This window comes from Aegilops tauschii, chromosome 3, assembly GCF_002575655.3.
Source record: "Aegilops tauschii subsp. strangulata cultivar AL8/78 chromosome 3, Aet v6.0, whole genome shotgun sequence".
Classification (NCBI taxonomy): domain Eukaryota; kingdom Viridiplantae; phylum Streptophyta; class Magnoliopsida; order Poales; family Poaceae; genus Aegilops; species Aegilops tauschii.
The window spans coordinates 604,260,732-604,278,592 of NC_053037.3; the positions used below are offsets into that span (position 1 = coordinate 604,260,732).

Consider the following 17,861-nt stretch of genomic DNA (forward strand, 5'->3'; position numbering starts at 1 on the left):
TTGTTGGGTAGCGTCTTTGGTGTTGTGGACTCGTGGGGACGAGGCATTGGCCCCTGTGTGCATGTTATCTCCAATTCGGCCTTGACCACACGCGCCTGCTAGCACCGGGCCAGAGGAATCCTTTGCTTTTTTAGCTTTCCATAACCTCTCTGCCCGCATTCTCAACCCAGAATAACCTACTTCAAGAAGCCTGCGGCTATTGACTTCGAGAAGAAGGAGAAGGCTGTCACCGAAGAGAAGCAGGCAGGCGAGAATCGCAATGTCATCTTCGCCCGCACCCAGGCCCTGACCACACGCGCCTGCTAGCACCGGGCCAGAGGAATCCTTTGCTTTTTTAGCTTTCCATAACCTCTCTGCCCGCATTCTCAACCCAGAATAACCTACTTCAAGAAGCCTGCGGCTATTGACTTCAAGAAGAAGGAGAAGGCTGTCACCGAGAAGAAGCAGGCAGGCGAGAATCGCAATGTCATCTTCGCCCGCACCCAGGCCCTGACCACACGCGCCTGCTAGCACCGGGCCAGAGGAATCCTTTGCTTTTTTAGCTTTCCATAACCTCTCTGCCCGCATTCTCAACCCAGAATAACCTACTTCAAGCAGCCTGCGGCTATTGACTTCGAGAAGAAGGAGAAGGCTGTCACCGAGCAGAAGCAGGCAGGCGAGAATCGCAATGTCATCTTCGCCCGCACCCAGGCCCTGCTCGATGACTTTGTTGTTGGCCAGAGGAATCGTTTGCTTGTTTAGCTTTCCATAACCTCTCTTGTAGATCAACTCTCGGACACTCTTCAACCTTTGCTTGCTGGGTAGCGTCTCTGGTGTTGTGGCCTCGTGGGGACGAGGCATCAACGTCCTGCTCGGAGAGGAGGAGTGCACGGTGGAAGGATGAGATGCTACCGTCAATCGCTAGGTGCTGGCAGGCGCACGTCTCCATGAACCCATTGCTGGGTAGCGTCTTCGGTGTTGTGGCCTCGTGGGGACGAGGCATCGGCCCCTGTGTGCATGTTATCTCCAATTCGGCCTTGACCACACGCACCTGCTAGCACCGGGCCAGAGGAATCCTTTGCTTTTTTAGCTTTCCATAACCTCTCTGCCCGCATTCTCAACGCAGAATAACCTACTTCAAGAAGCCTGCGACTATTGACTTCGAGAAGAAGGAGAAGGCTGTCACCGAGAAGAAGCAGGCAGGCGAGAATCGCAATGTCATCTTCGCCCGCACCCAGGCCCTGCTCGATGACTTTGTTGTTGGCCAGAGGAATCGTTTGCTTGTTTAGCTTTCCATAACCTCTCTTGTAGATCAACTCTCGGACACTCTTCAACCTTTGCTTTCTGGGTAGCGTCTTTGGTGTTGTGGCCTCGTGGGGACGAGGCATCAACGTCCCGGTCGGAGAGGAGGAGTGCACGGTGGAAGGATGAGATGCTACCGTCAATCGCTAGGTGCTGGTAGGCGCACGTCTCCATGAACCCATTGCTGGGTAGCGTCTTCGGTGTTGTGGCCTCGTGGGGACGAGGCATCGGCCCCTGTGTGCATGTTATCTCCAATTTGGCCTTGACCACACGCGCCTGCTAGCACCGGGCCAGAGGAATCCTTTGCTTTTTTAGCTTTCCATAACCTCTCTGCCCGCATTCTCAACCCAGAATAACCTACTTCAAGAAGCCTGCGGCTATTGACTTCGAGAAGAAGGAGAAGGCTGTCACCGAGAAGAAGCAGGCAGGCGAGAATCGCAATGTCATCTTCGCCCGGACCCAGGCCCTGCCCGATGACTTTGTTGTTGGCCAGAGGAATCGTTTGCTTGTTTAGCTTTCCATAACCTCTCTTGTAGATCAACTCTCGGACACTCTTCAACCTTTGCTTGCTGGGTAGCGTCTTTGGTGTTGTGGCCTCGTGGGGACGAGGCATCAACGTCCCGGTCGGAGAGGAGGAGTGCACGGTGGAAGGATGAGATGCTACCGTCAATCACTAGGTGCTGGCAGGCGCACGTCTCCATGAACCAATTGCTGGGTAGCGTCTTTGGTGTTGTGGCCTCATGGGGACGAGGCATCGGCCCCTGTGTGCATGTTATCTCCAATTCGGCCTTGACCACACGCGCCTGCTAGCACCGGGCCAGAGGAATCCTTTGCTTTTTTAGCTTTCCATAACCTCTCTGCCCGCATTCTCAACCCAGAATAACCTACTTCAAGAAGCCTGCGGCTATTGACTTCGAGAAGAAGGAGAAGGCTTTCACCGAGAAGAGCAGGCAGGAGAGAATCGCAATGTCATCTTCGCCCGCACCCAGGCCCTGCTCGATGACTTTGTTGTTGGCCAGAGGAATCGTTTGCTTGTTTAGCTTTCCATAACCTCTCTTGTAGATCAACTCTCGAACACTCTTCAACCTTTGCTTGCTGGGTAGCGTCTTTGGTGTTGTGGCCTCGTGGGGAAGAGGCATCAACGTCCCAGTCGGAGAGGAGGAGTGCACGGTGGAAGGATGAGATGCTACCGTCAATCGCTAGGTGCTGGCAGGCGAACGTCTTCATGAACTCATTGCGTGTGCATGTTATCTCCAATTCGGCCTTGACCACACGCGCCTGCTAGCACCAGGCCAGAGGAATCCTTTCCTTTTTTACCTTTCCATAACCTCTCTGCCCGCATTTCAACCCAGAATAACCTACTTCAAGAAGCCTGCGGCTATTGACTTCGAGAAGAAGGAGAAGGCTGTCACCGAGAAGAAGCAGGCAGGCGAGAATCGCAATGTCATCTTCGCCCGCACCCAGGCCCTGCTCGATGACTTTGTTGTTGGCCAGAGGAATCGTTTGCTTGTTTAGCTTTCCATAACCTCTCTTGTAGATCAACTCTCGGACACTCTTCAACCTTTGCTTGCTGGGTAGCGTCTTTGGTGTTGTGGCCTCGTGGGGACGAGGCATCAACGTCCCGGTCGGAGAGGAGGAGTGCACGGTGGAAGGATGAGATGCTACCGTCAATCGCTAGGTGCTGGTAGGCGCACGTCTCCATGAACCCATTGCTGGGTAGCGTCTTCGGTGTTGTGGCCTCGTGGGGACGAGGCATCGGCCCCTGTGTGCATGTTATCTCCAATTTGGCCTTGACCACACGCGCCTGCTAGCACCGGGCCAGAGGAATCCTTTGCTTTTTTAGCTTTCCATAACCTCTCTGCCCGCATTCTCAACCCAGAATAACCTACTTCAAGAAGCCTGCGGCTATTGACTTCGAGAAGAAGGAGAAGGCTGTCACCGAGAAGAAGCAGGCAGGCGAGAATCGCAATGTCATCTTCGCCCGCACCCAGGCCCTGCTCGATGACTTTGTTGTTGGCTAGAGGAATCGTTTGCTTGTTTAGCTTTCCATAACCTCTCTTGTAGATCAACTCTCGGACACTCTTCAACCTTTGCTTGCTGGGTAGCGTCTTTGGTGTTGTGGCCTCGTGGGGACGAGGCATCAACGTCCCGGTCGGAGAGGAGTGCACGGTGGAAGGATGAGCTGCTACCGTCAATCGCTAGGTGCTGGCAGGCGCACGTCTCCATGAACCCATTGCTGGGTAGCGTCTTTGGTGTTGTGGCCTCGTGGGGACGAGGCATCGACTCCTGTGTGCATGTTATCTCCAATTCGGCCTTGACCACACGCGCCTGCTAGCACCGGGCCAGAGGAATCCTTTGCTTTTTTAGCTTTCCATAACCTCTCTGCCCGCATTCTCAACCCAGAATAACCTACTTCAAGAAGCCTGCGGCTATTTACTTCGAGAAGAAGGAGAAGGCTTTCACCGAGAAGAGCAGGCAGGAGAGAATCGCAATGTCATCTTCGCCCGCACCCAGGCCCTGCTCGATGACTTTGTTGTTGGCCAGAGGAATCGTTTGCTTGTTTAGCTTTCCATAACCTCTCTTGTAGATCAACTCTCGAACACTCTTCAACCTTTGCTTGCTGGGTAGCGTCTTTGGTGTTGTGGCCTCGTGGGGAAGAGGCATCAACGTCCCAGTCGGAGAGGAGGAGTGCACGGTGGAAGGATGAGATGCTACCGTCAATCGCTAGGTGCTGGCAGGCGAACGTCTTCATGAACTCATTGCGTGTGCATGTTATCTCCAATTCGGCCTTGACCACACGCGCCTGCTAGCACCAGGCCAGAGGAATCCTTTCCTTTTTTACCTTTCCATAACCTCTCTGCCCGCATTTCAACCCAGAATAACCTACTTCAAGAAGCCTGCGGCTATTGACTTCGAGAAGAAGGAGAAGGCTGTCACCGAGAAGAAGCAGGCAGGCGAGAATCGCAATGTCATCTTCGCCCGCACCCAGGCCCTGCTCGATGACTTTGTTGTTGGCCAGAGGAATCGTTTGCTTGTTTAGCTTTCCATAACCTCTCTTGTAGATCAACTCTCGGACACTCTTCAACCTTTGCTTGCTGGGTAGCGTCTTTGGTGTTGTGGCCTCGTGGGGACGAGGCATCAACGTCCCGGTCGGAGAGGAGGAGTGCACGGTGGAAGGATGAGATGCTACCGTCAATCGCTAGGTGCTGGTAGGCGCACGTCTCCATGAACCCATTGCTGGGTAGCGTCTTCGGTGTTGTGGCCTCGTGGGGACGAGGCATCGGCCCCTGTGTGCATGTTATCTCCAATTTGGCCTTGACCACACGCGCCTGCTAGCACCGGGCCAGAGGAATCCTTTGCTTTTTTAGCTTTCCATAACCTCTCTGCCCGCATTCTCAACCCAGAATAACCTACTTCAAGAAGCCTGCGGCTATTGACTTCGAGAAGAAGGAGAAGGCTGTCACCGAGAAGAAGCAGGCAGGCGAGAATCGCAATGTCATCTTCGCCCGCACCCAGGCCCTGCTCGATGACTTTGTTGTTGGCTAGAGGAATCGTTTGCTTGTTTAGCTTTCCATAACCTCTCTTGTAGATCAACTCTCGGACACTCTTCAACCTTTGCTTGCTGGGTAGCGTCTTTGGTGTTGTGGCCTCGTGGGGACGAGGCATCAACGTCCCGGTCGGAGAGGAGTGCACGGTGGAAGGATGAGCTGCTACCGTCAATCGCTAGGTGCTGGCAGGCGCACGTCTCCATGAACCCATTGCTGGGTAGCGTCTTTGGTGTTGTGGCCTCGTGGGGACGAGGCATCGACTCCTGTGTGCATGTTATCTCCAATTCGGCCTTGACCACACGCGCCTGCTAGCACCGGGCCAGAGGAATCCTTTGCTTTTTTAGCTTTCCATAACCTCTCTGCCCGCATTCTCAACCCAGAATAACCTACTTCAAGAAGCCTGCGGCTATTTACTTCGAGAAGAAGGAGAAGGCTTTCACCGAGAAGAGCAGGCAGGAGAGAATCGCAATGTCATCTTCGCCCGCACCCAGGCCCTGCTCGATGACTTTGTTGTTGGCCAGAGGAATCGTTTGCTTGTTTAGCTTTCCATAACCTCTCTTGTAGATCAACTCTCGAACACTCTTCAACCTTTGCTTGCTGGGTAGCGTCTTTGGTGTTGTGGCCTCGTGGGGAAGAGGCATCAACGTCCCAGTCGGAGAGGAGGAGTGCACGGTGGAAGGATGAGATGCTACCGTCAATCGCTAGGTGCTGGCAGGCGAACGTCTTCATGAACTCATTGCGTGTGCATGTTATCTCCAATTCGGCCTTGACCACACGCGCCTGCTAGCACCAGGCCAGAGGAATCCTTTCCTTTTTTACCTTTCCATAACCTCTCTGCCCGCATTTCAACCCAGAATAACCTACTTCAAGAAGCCTGCGGCTATTGACTTCGAGAAGAAGGAGAAGGCTGTCACCGAGAAGAAGCAGGCAGGCGAGAATCGCAATGTCATCTTCGCCCGCACCCAGGCCCTGCTCGATGACTTTGTTGTTGGCCAGAGGAATCGTTTGCTTGTTTAGCTTTCCATAACCTCTCTTGTAGATCAACTCTCGGACACTCTTCAACCTTTGCTTGCTGGGTAGCGTCTTTGGTGTTGTGGCCTCGTGGGGACGAGGCATCAACGTCCCGGTCGGAGAGGAGGAGTGCACGGTGGAAGGATGAGATGCTACCGTCAATCGCTAGGTGCTGGTAGGCGCACGTCTCCATGAACCCATTGCTGGGTAGCGTCTTCGGTGTTGTGGCCTCGTGGGGACGAGGCATCGGCCCCTGTGTGCATGTTATCTCCAATTTGGCCTTGACCACACGCGCCTGCTAGCACCGGGCCAGAGGAATCCTTTGCTTTTTTAGCTTTCCATAACCTCTCTGCCCGCATTCTCAACCCAGAATAACCTACTTCAAGAAGCCTGCGGCTATTGACTTCGAGAAGAAGGAGAAGGCTGTCACCGAGAAGAAGCAGGCAGGCGAGAATCGCAATGTCATCTTCGCCCGGACCCAGGCCCTGCCCGATGACTTTGTTGTTGGCCAGAGGAATCGTTTGCTTGTTTAGCTTTCCATAACCTCTCTTGTAGATCAACTCTCGGACACTCTTCAACCTTTGCTTGCTGGGTAGCGTCTTTGGTGTTGTGGCCTCGTGGGGACGAGGCATCAACGTCCCGGTCGGAGAGGAGGAGTGCACGGTGGAAGGATGAGATGCTACCGTCAATCACTAGGTGCTGGCAGGCGCACGTCTCCATGAACCAATTGCTGGGTAGCGTCTTTGGTGTTGTGGCCTCATGGGGACGAGGCATCGGCCCCTGTGTGCATGTTATCTCCAATTCGGCCTTGACCACACGCGCCTGCTAGCACCGGGCCAGAGGAATCCTTTGCTTTTTTAGCTTTCCATAACCTCTCTGCCCGCATTCTCAACCCAGAATAACCTACTTCAAGAAGCCTGCGGCTATTGACTTCGAGAAGAAGGAGAAGGCTTTCACCGAGAAGAGCAGGCAGGAGAGAATCGCAATGTCATCTTCGCCCGCACCCAGGCCCTGCTCGATGACTTTGTTGTTGGCCAGAGGAATCGTTTGCTTGTTTAGCTTTCCATAACCTCTCTTGTAGATCAACTCTCGAACACTCTTCAACCTTTGCTTGCTGGGTAGCGTCTTTGGTGTTGTGGCCTCGTGGGGAAGAGGCATCAACGTCCCAGTCGGAGAGGAGGAGTGCACGGTGGAAGGATGAGATGCTACCGTCAATCGCTAGGTGCTGGCAGGCGAACGTCTTCATGAACTCATTGCGTGTGCATGTTATCTCCAATTCGGCCTTGACCACACGCGCCTGCTAGCACCAGGCCAGAGGAATCCTTTCCTTTTTTAGCTTTCCATAACCTCTCTGCCCGCATTTCAACCCAGAATAACCTACTTCAAGAAGCCTGCGGCTATTGACTTCGAGAAGAAGGAGAAGGCTGTCACCGAGAAGAAGCAGGCAGGCGAGAATCGCAATGTCATCTTCGCCCGCACCCAGGCCCTGCTCGATGACTTTGTTGTTGGCCAGAGGAATCGTTTGCTTGTTTAGCTTTCCATAACCTCTCTTGTAGATCAACTCTCGGACACTCTTCAACCTTTGCTTGCTGGGTAGCGTCTTTGGTGTTGTGGCCTCGTGGGGACGAGGCATCAACGTCCCGGTCGGAGAGGAGGAGTGCACGGTGGAAGGATGAGATGCTACCGTCAATCGCTAGGTGCTGGTAGGCGCACGTCTCCATGAACCCATTGCTGGGTAGCGTCTTCGGTGTTGTGGCCTCGTGGGGACGAGGCATCGGCCCCTGTGTGCATGTTATCTCCAATTTGGCCTTGACCACACGCGCCTGCTAGCACCGGGCCAGGGGAATCCTTTGCTTTTTTAGCTTTCCATAACCTCTCTGCCCGCATTCTCAACCCAGAATAACCTACTTCAAGAAGCCTGCGGCTATTGACTTCGAGAAGAAGGAGAAGGCTGTCACCGAGAAGAAGCAGGCAGGCGAGAATCGCAATGTCATCTTCGCCCGCACCCAGGCCCTGCTCGATGACTTTGTTGTTGGCTAGAGGAATCGTTTGCTTGTTTAGCTTTCCATAACCTCTCTTGTAGATCAACTCTCGGACACTCTTCAACCTTTGCTTGCTGGGTAGCGTCTTTGGTGTTGTGGCCTCGTGGGGACGAGGCATCAACGTCCCGGTCGGAGAGGAGTGCACGGTGGAAGGATGAGATGCTACCGTCAATCGCTAGGTGCTGGCAGGCGCACGTCTCCATGAACCCATTGCTGGGTAGCGTCTTTGGTGTTGTGGCCTCGTGGGGACGAGGCATCGACTCCTGTGTGCATGTTATCTCCAATTCGGCCTTGACCACACGCGCCTGCTAGCACCGGGCCAGAGGAATCCTTTGCTTTTTTAGCTTTCCATAACCTCTCTGCCCGCATTCTCAACCCAGAATAACCTACTTCAAGAAGCCTGCGGCTATTGACTTCGAGAAGATGCGTGGGTGCGGGCCCATCGAAACACATCTAACTTGGTCCAAAGGGATGATAATTTATTTAAAAGGCTCAAATCAAAGAATATATCGTTTGGATCATCGCTTCAGCAACTAATGGTAAGCTTTACTAAAAAGATGCATTTGCATTCCATAACTGTCAAACTGAACCCGTCAAATAAAAAAAATGACCCTGAAACTAGAGTTACATGATAAAAGAACGGAACGCCGTGAAATTGTGAAGTACCAAAAAACATACCTTGAGCAGCTAATGAAAGACAATGTGTGGTTCTGGAGAAGTATTGATAGATGATAGTGGTGAAACTATTCCATCTTCATATGCCCATCGAATTCCTCTGTTTCAAAAATTGTTTGTGGATAGGATGTGAATCGTACTGACGAATTCAAGATGGGCTGCCTCTTGGTGAAGAAAGCTTTCGGCGAGGAGGATATCACAGTAGCATCTAACTCTGGCCTAAAGGATGCCGAGCAAATTTCTGATGATTTAAAAAATGGCAACAATGGCAAGAAACTGCTTTCGTCATCCCACTCGAGATTATCCCACCATGTTTGCTCCCCTCTGATGCTCTTCAGTTTACCCATTTGCCCAAAAGGTAGTTTCTTCATTCGTGGGCAAGCAAACACATCAATGTATTCCAAAGAAGGAAAATCCAATTTAGAATTACATAATCTATCCAAGCTTTGCAACGAATTTAATTGCAAAATTCTTAGTTGCCGAAATGCTTGAATCGGTACTTGATATCTTCCTTCCGTGTCAATAACATTCTGTATATCAACCAACTGCTTCATTTATCACAGCAAGACACATTCAAATGCTCCAGATATGGTAGCTTTAAAATGCAGGTCAGGTCTACCAGTTGATAAGTTCTCCCCACCGTAAGGACACGAAGGTTCTGAAGATGCTCCATACTAATCTTCTCAAGTCGAGGAAGATCCCAAAAGGTCAGGAACTCCAGCCTCGAAAGATGGTCTCCATAACATTGCGGCTTGTTCATAATGCAGAAGTCCTCTAAATCAGAATAGCCCATTACATTCAGAACAAAAATACTTTCTGTTAAGGTGAGAGTAAGAGATCTCTCTCCATTCAATTCATATAAACCAAGGCATCTCAAGTGGACTCCAGGTACATCAAAAAGCCTCTGCAGAGTACTCACTCTCTTTGCTGTTATTCCTAGACTTAAGCAAGGTAATTCTTCGACTCTAAACTCATCATAATCCATGTGGTTTGCTGGATCAAAATCTGCTTTGTGGCCCGCATACCTGCTACCATATAGGTTTAAGGCCTGTAGCATTGACAAATTTGTAAAAACACCATAGGGTATCTTCTCTAAGAAATCCATATAGCTGATGTCCAAGAACTTTAACTTTCTTAGTAACCCGATAGCAATAGGCAATAATCTAATGTGTGTTTGCTTCAGCGTGAGATACTGGAGTTCAACCAGTATGCCAATTTCTTCTGGAAGTTCCTTGATGGGAACCCAGGACAAATCCAAGTAGGTCACAGATAATATGCTCTTCAAAAAAGAAGGGGGTATGGCCTTGAGCCGAAAATTCTGTTGTAGTGACAGAAACTGGAGGTTTGGACAGTTCAAGGCCGGAGGAAGTTCAGTGATGTAATTGCACATTAGAGATATCTTTCTGGCTGACCTAAATGTTTTGATGTCCGTATTAGAAATGTTATAAAGTCCTAGCCCGGCTTGAACAATCCATTTCATGTGCTCTTTACTGCAATCAGAAGATATCCACAGTGACATGTCTCGGATAATGTCATGTACTCTCACCTCACTATCTTCCAAGTAGCCGGTTTCCAACAAGCACACGTCCTTCAAGTACTCAATAATGGAGTAACCCTTGTTGTATCCTTCCTCCATGGTATCATACTCTATCAAACCCATCCCCATCCAACAGTCTATGAGTTCAACTTTCCAAATTGAGTAATCTTCAGGCCACAAAGAACAACATAAGAAGCACTCTTTGATCTGCTTATCCTGCCCTAACTTATCTTTAACCTAGTGTATAGGTGGCCAACATTCCCCATATTTGGAATCTCATGAATGCGAGACTTCTTCAGAAATGACAAAGCAAGTGCCCATTCATGACAAGACTTCTTTGTAGACATTGCACGGCCGATAGTTACAAGAGCAAGGGGCAAGCCCCCACATTCTTCTACAACTGCATGTGCTAACTTTTCAATCCTAGGATCTGAATTAATGGTTTCTTCTGTTGTTTTTTCTTTGAACAATTTCCAAGCATTCTCTTGGTCCAAACATTCCAGGAAGACCCTGCTGTGAGCATCCATATGTCCACAAACACTCTCATAACGTGTTGTCAGAACTACCTTCTGTTTATTCAGGCCATTAGGATATGGAATACCAGCTTCTGCTAGATCCAAATAATTCCATAAATCATCTAGCAGGAGCAAGAACTTCTTTCGCCTTAAGAAACTTAACATGACTGAAGCTCGTGTTTCAATGCTAGAGCCTGGTTTCAGGAAGAGTCCAATCCTTTCAGAGATGTCTGCTTGAAGCTGACCTATTCCACACGCCTTAGAAGCCACAGCATATATAACAAGGTCATAACCATAGTCTTCATTTACAACCAAGAAGTGATTGTTTATTTTCCTGAGCAAAGTGGTCTTACCAACTCCTCCCATTCCCCATACCCCTACAATTCCAACTCTGTCATCTTTGAGGTACTGGAGGACTCTGCTTAAGTTACAGTCTGCTCCTTGTGTTGAAGGTACAGTGGGCATTTCTTAAACGGAACATGGTGGAACCTCAATTGACACCTGTTTGAAGGATCCCTTCTCATGCAACATCTCAGCTTCCTTGAGTTTCTTGGCAGCCTGCATGCCAGTTTCGTGATTTGACCAATAGCTGAAAGACTGGGCCCTTCTCTTTCTCTGCCCATGTTTCATCTCACTCACTTCACTCTCTATTGCTGCCACCTTTTCTAGCCATTCTGCAACTTCAGGGTTACATGTTTCTTGCTTCCTTTCAGAGTTCATAAGACGAATTTGGATTTCCTGCTTCCTGGCTTCTAGATTCCTTATAGTGCTGTCCAGCTTGCCAATATTTTCTTCCTTCTCTATTAAGTATATCATACGTGTAATCACAGGATTCCATAAGTGCGATGCCACAGCACTAGTCACGAAATCAATGAGCGCAAAAACAGCCATGTATGAGAGTGAAAGGAGGCAGTGAACAAGGTGATGGTTTCACGAGCTGATAATCCTTCAATTGACAACAATATCAAAATGTTGAACTGTGCCTATCAAAATTTGGACCTGCAGGTGACATTGTGAGAAGCATGAGATATATTGGTCAAATACGTCCAGTACAAAATACCAACGTATCCATCAGCTGAAACCGCTTTTATGTTTCTACTATGTAGAGATTAGGTTTGTCCCCCATTGTTGCTTCAAATAAAAAAAAAGAGATTAGGTTCGTCCCCAACAGAATGTAGAGATAATACATAGTTATTACAAGTTACATTGGCCTAAATTTAAAAGGTTCTCAGACTGTTCAGGTTTAATCGAGTAGATATATCACATAAGCCTACTCCAGTTTTTTTTTCATGTGAAGATAATACAGCAGCTGGATATACATCCTCCTACTGTGTGGCCTTATTCCAGTTAAATCGAGCACTCTGTCAGGGAAAATAGCATATGAGGCCAGCCTCGTTCAAGAAAGAAAAATTTGAAGAAAACAACATATGAGTTAAAGTGGACTAGGCAGAAGTACAAGATGGATGAGAGAAGCCTAGAACTTGATGACCAGTTTCAAGCAAGAAGTAAAAGCAGGAGGCCCAGTGAGGGGAGGGGATCCGGCCCGTACCTTGCGAGATCCATCCCCGAAGCACAGCCCTCGGCAACCTCGGCTCGTCGTCGGATGAGAGAGAGAGAGAGAGAGAGAGAGAGATGCCAGTGACGGAGCGCGCGCGCCCGCGGGTGGTTGAAAAGGAGAAGCCTTGCGGTGTTCGCTGGAAATTTCGGAGGCGACCGGCCAACGGAGAGAGATTCTTGGCCTCTTGGGGCGAAATTCCCCGCGCTGACTTTGAGCCCGTCAGTTGCCCCAGTGAACCGTCCTGCGCTCTCTCCGCGTCCATCGATGGCACCGCGTGTCGCGGAATGGGGAGCGGGGCAGCGACGGTGACGGCGACCGTGGATCCTATCCGGCGCGGGGTCAGTGACGGCGACGAGGGGAAGACCGCTGGTCCGTCGGTTGAGTATATATTTTTTAGAACAGGTCGGTCGAGTGAGTGGCAGCAGCCCACGACTATCACCATCCCCACCTGGGCTTTGAGCCTTTCTCGGCCCATGGATGTTTACTTACGGTTCGCCGTGTCAGTTTTTCTTTTCCTTTCTTCTCCTATGCTGCTTAAAATCTAGTCTTAGGGGCTGTTCGGAAACCCCCAGCTCTTAGAAATCCTGAGAGTTGCGGAGCTGGTAAACAGCCGCTCCACAAATTTCAACTACGACTCCACCTGCTCCGGGAGTGGAGCTGGGGAGCGGAGTACCTCCGAACAGGGCCTTAAATGAAAATGTTCACGAACGATTGTTTCTCCCTGGCGCGAACCAACCTGTGGTTGGATGATTAGAGGCACTATGGTATCCCTAGCCCACCAGGGTTCAAGTCCTGGTGCCCGCACTTTTTTCTGGATTTATTTCAGGATTTCCGCGATGCACATTCAGTGGAAAGAGACGTTCCCGTCGACGATAAGGTGCCTACGATGACTTTGTAAATTTCAAGATGCAATGCTGGCTCAGTTTTTCAGAGGTGCTCATAGGGATAGGGTGTGCGTGTGTGCGTTCATAGGGGTGAGTGTATGCGCGTGTATATGAGCGCTTGCGTTTGTACAGTGTTCAAAAAAAAGATTGTTTCTCCCTGGCTAGCTAGCGTTTCTCGTGCCGCCGTCATCTGAGAAATTTTGGTCCCCTCGCCTCCGGCTGCCATCTTGACGCTGAGAGGTGGAGAGACCTCGGATCTTCAAGACCTCTATGTTCTTCGTCAATGCCTAGTGATTATCATAGTTTTGTGAGAATAAATTTCCTCTTATTCTTTTGGCAGTGCCATGAGGTTAGAGAATTTTCTCTCCTCGCAAATTTGATTATTCGGATCTGATGAGTTTATATTGCTGTGTCAAGCTTTTTTTGTTGGTTTGATTCTTTATGGAGGTGAAATCTTTTATCGACACTGGTGAAGATATAGTGATTCGACGGTCTGCATTTCTAGGGGATCATCCTCGGCCCAAGTACATTCATCGATTAAGGTTTCCCATCTTTTTAGATGGGCGACTCAAAGCGCTTCCAAAAACCATTACTGGTAGTGTTCGTGCGGGTGTTGCTCTAGTCTAATTGCAGTCTCTTCACCGAAGTATTTGGAGTATTTCTTCGAGCAGAGATTCATACCACGAAGAAGGTATTTATAAGAGATTTCAATGTAATTCTTAGTGATATGAGTTATTATATATTTTCTTGGATCTTATATTCAAATCTGTCTACCTGTAATTATTATGAGTATCAATAAAGTTATAGGTGTTTCTATTTTTTTTTGAAAAGGTTCACTCCTACTTTAGGTGACTCGGGTTTTGCTGTCAAAAAAGAAGATTGGGGTTTTGACTACTCCACCGGTGACTACCGACGTTGAGTTTCTTCCTACCGGCAATCTACTACGGCCCTTGATCCATTCTCGAACACTATGAAGTTGCATGTAGTTTTTCACCCAAATATTATCATAGAGTTTTCAGGAATTTTTCAAATCCTTTTGAAACTTTTCATATGTAGACCGAATTTTTTTCCGGATACATAGCATACCTGTTTAGAATTCCCGGAACGCTTCCCAGAGCATCTGACACGCTTTTGTATCCATCCGAAACAGTTCCGGTGCTTATTCTCTCATCCTTTAGTTCTCACAAATACTACTAGTCACTAAGCATGTGACTCTACAGGTTCAAAAATAAGCGGACATAACACGAAACATTCTTTAGTATCGAGCATTGCGCACTCTCACATCGAGACATGACACATCCTTCGTTGATACGTCCAAACCCTGTGGTAGGACTTCCCCTTGTTCTCATACACATAAAACACACATCTTCTTTGAAATAGACATCATACCTACCAATTATGGCATTTCCATACTCATACCGAGATATATTGTCATGCAACATACATCATCATTTACATTTACATTACATCAACATCCAACATCCAACATCCAACATCCATAGTCAACCGACTTGTATGTGGTGGCGACCCGTGAGCAACAGTGAAGCCGGGGTGGACAAAGGGGACGACGAGACAACAAAATTTGCTGGTGGCTGCTTAGGGCAACTCTAATCGATCCCTAAAAGTTAAACGAGGATCCGACCAAGTAAAATTAGTGGATTTTTCCTCCTCTATAGGGGGGCCCACCTAGCCCACCCCCTAAACTTTAGTGGAGTAAAAAAAGTTTGTATATATATTTTATGTTCTAGCCCCATGAACTTCAAACACTTACCAATACATATCATAAAGACACTGATATTAAAACATGCATAACATAACCGTCATAACATATAGTTTCATCATCGCGACTTTCAAATAAAAACATGCATAGTTCATCCAAAAGGCATCATTTCAAACACAGATGTTCGATCCAAAATGCATAGTTCACCGTGGAGTAGGATAGCGCCAACTATCTGAACCACGAGAATACATCTTGAAGCCTCCCTGTGATTACAATCTCTAACCTTAAGTCCTTACTTGTGCAAATTTAGCTTCTGTGTGCTTTACTTTTTGTAGACTAGGGAACCTCTAGGTAAGATTAAAATTGTCAAGAATTAAAACTAGAAAAAAGTTTATCTCGGTCGTAATTACATATATTTATGTAGTCTATTTACCCCGCCCCCACATCGAATCCCCTAAACCATGCTCGGGTTCGGAGATCCAATGACACTTCAGAAGGTGATTTTTGACGTGGGAACAAACTTGAACAGGATCCGTTGCAATATGATGGATACTAATTTTGTGGTGACTCACTGACATGCATTCTACACCCATATGATTCCATGAGTTTCAGGCTAACCACATATGGATCACCAACGTGTATGATGACGGAGAAGCTGCATAATTGTCACCAACTATTTCAGTTTTCTCTCCACCCGGTACATGAACATGGCAAACACACACTGCTGATAAAAAAATTAACATTGACACCCAGTATGTCAGTCAACAATTTTGTGTTTGGCTGTGCTAGCAGGGAGCTGCAATGCTACTTTGGCGATGCGGCATGATTGGGATCGGACATGGTGCAACATATCTAGCACATCAAATCAATCGCACTAATCTATGGAGTAATGGCAATGGTTTTTACTACAACACCACATCAACAAAAGTAACAACATTGAGTTTCTCACCTTTGGATGATGGAAAATCCATCCACCGACACTACATTAACGAAGATGTTCACGCATAGGACCCACACATCTTTGTATTTTGTCAATTTAACTAGCATATGTGTTGACACAAAGAGAATATCTATGCTAGCGAATGAAGAAACATTTGTTGACTGCGACACAACTTTAACATACATCCCCACTGAGGTTCATAACAACCTAACTAGGATCGATACTCAGGCAGAAGTTTTAGGAATATCTTGTAAATATTGTTTACTATTACACCTAGAAAATTTACCACATAAATGGTATTTCAACTTGCTTGATATCATTCCAAATTGTGTTTACAGTACAAGATACATAAATTGTTCCGATTTTGATACACTCACATTTAGCCAAAAAAAAAAGACTAAATCTTTCTAGATACGTTGAAAACTAAATCAAATTTTGAAATTGCATGCCTCCATGGATTAGTCCATGTTGTTAGAGATTTTATGGGAGAGTGGTAAAGTTTATTTGTTGCAGATTAATTATATTGCATTCGAGTTAGTCTGTATAATTTTTTAGAGTGTTTTTAAGGGGAAATATACATGGGAAGTGAGGATAAACCACGATCCACCATCTCTCATTTGAAAAATAGTGATGGTAAATAGGTACATGTATATATTCTGCTGCATTTACCAAAGCATTTAAAGAATATCTGGATTGAAGCTGTAGGGAGTGTCGTATACTCATTTTCTTTAGAAAAGCCACCCAAAGGGCATCCTATATATGACATTTATCAAGGAAAGCAGTAGTCTGTACAAAAGAAGGACAACTTTTTTTGCATGAGAAACTTTGAATCTATTCATTTTCAATCATGACAGTATAAAGAACACTAGAGGTAATAGAAATTACAACTAGATTTTTGGACCACTTAGAGACGACTACAAGCACTGGAGCGAGCTGAAGGCATGCCGGCGTCATCGGCCCTCCCTCCCAAGAGCCAAACAAACCTTGTTGTAGTAGACAGTCATGAAGTCGTTGTGCTAAGGCCCGATAGGACCAGCGCTCCAGAGCAGCAACCATTGCCAATGAAGAAAACCGTAGATCGAAAGAATCAAACCTGTAAACATCCAAGCGAAGACTGGATCTAAACAGATCCACCGAAGACCAGTACCGGCTGAATCCCACGAGATCCGATGGAGACCTACCTCCACACGTTCTCCTCCGACGATAGACGCACCATCGGGAGGACATTATTCCTACTGAGGGACATCGCCGCCACACAGTCACAACCAAGATGTCGAAGCTAACAAGAATGAGAACAGGGTCCCTCTCGCTAGTGGGGGGCCGAGGTCCTCCACACCTCCATGGCCCAAAGGCCATTGGAGATGAGGCGGACCGGTGGCGGCGTCGACGGGAGGAGGAAAGACAAGGCGATGTGATCTGTGAAAAGTGGTCCCAACATGCATGCATCTTGTACTATGTTCCTTGGTCAGGATAATACCCTTAAAGAAGGACAAATTGACATAAAATTATCTCCAAACAATAAGTTCACACTGAAAGCCATTCTAACCGCCTTCTTCCTTTCCTTGTTCGCCGTCTGCTGGAGCTTGAAATTGCATTGAACAAGCAGTAACGGAAAGGGGCACTGCCAAACGCACTCTCCACATAAGACTTTGAAGACGCAATAGATACCTGCTGGTTGTAATGAGATCTAGTAACCGCTGAAGGCGGCGGGGGGGGGGGGGGGGGGGGGTACGGTGGGCAAGCAACGTAAACATGCAATCCTTTCACCCACCAATCTTGTAGGTTGGACAGCCAGATCTTGCCATGGAGCAAATCAAAAGGGAGGTCGAAGTCGCTGCACCGAAATCCAATCAGCTTCTCCTGATTGACACAGCAACTGCGCCAACATGTCACGCAACAGATGCCACTATGGAACCAAAACCAAGGGGAAAACAAGGAACTGCTATAATAAGAGCTACAAAGAGACACGTGCCCACTTCTCTGGCTGTCGATGAGGCCACCGAACAGGAGAGGAGGGGACTGTGGCAGAGGCGCGGATAGAACCCTAGATGCACTAGTGTGGGCCATATCTAGTAAAAGAAAGGTGAGCTGATTGTTGGATGTATGGTTGTCTCTATACTACTCCCTCCGTTCCTAAATATTTGTCTTTC

At 48.0% G+C, this 17,861-nt stretch overlaps 1 pseudogene; it reads right to left on the reverse strand.

The window, feature by feature from the left end:
• Positions 1–8,340: 8,340 nt before the first annotated feature.
• Positions 8,341–12,508, reverse strand: LOC109747009 (probable disease resistance protein At1g61300; annotated as a pseudogene).
• Between the last annotated feature and the right edge of the window lie 5,353 nt (positions 12,509–17,861).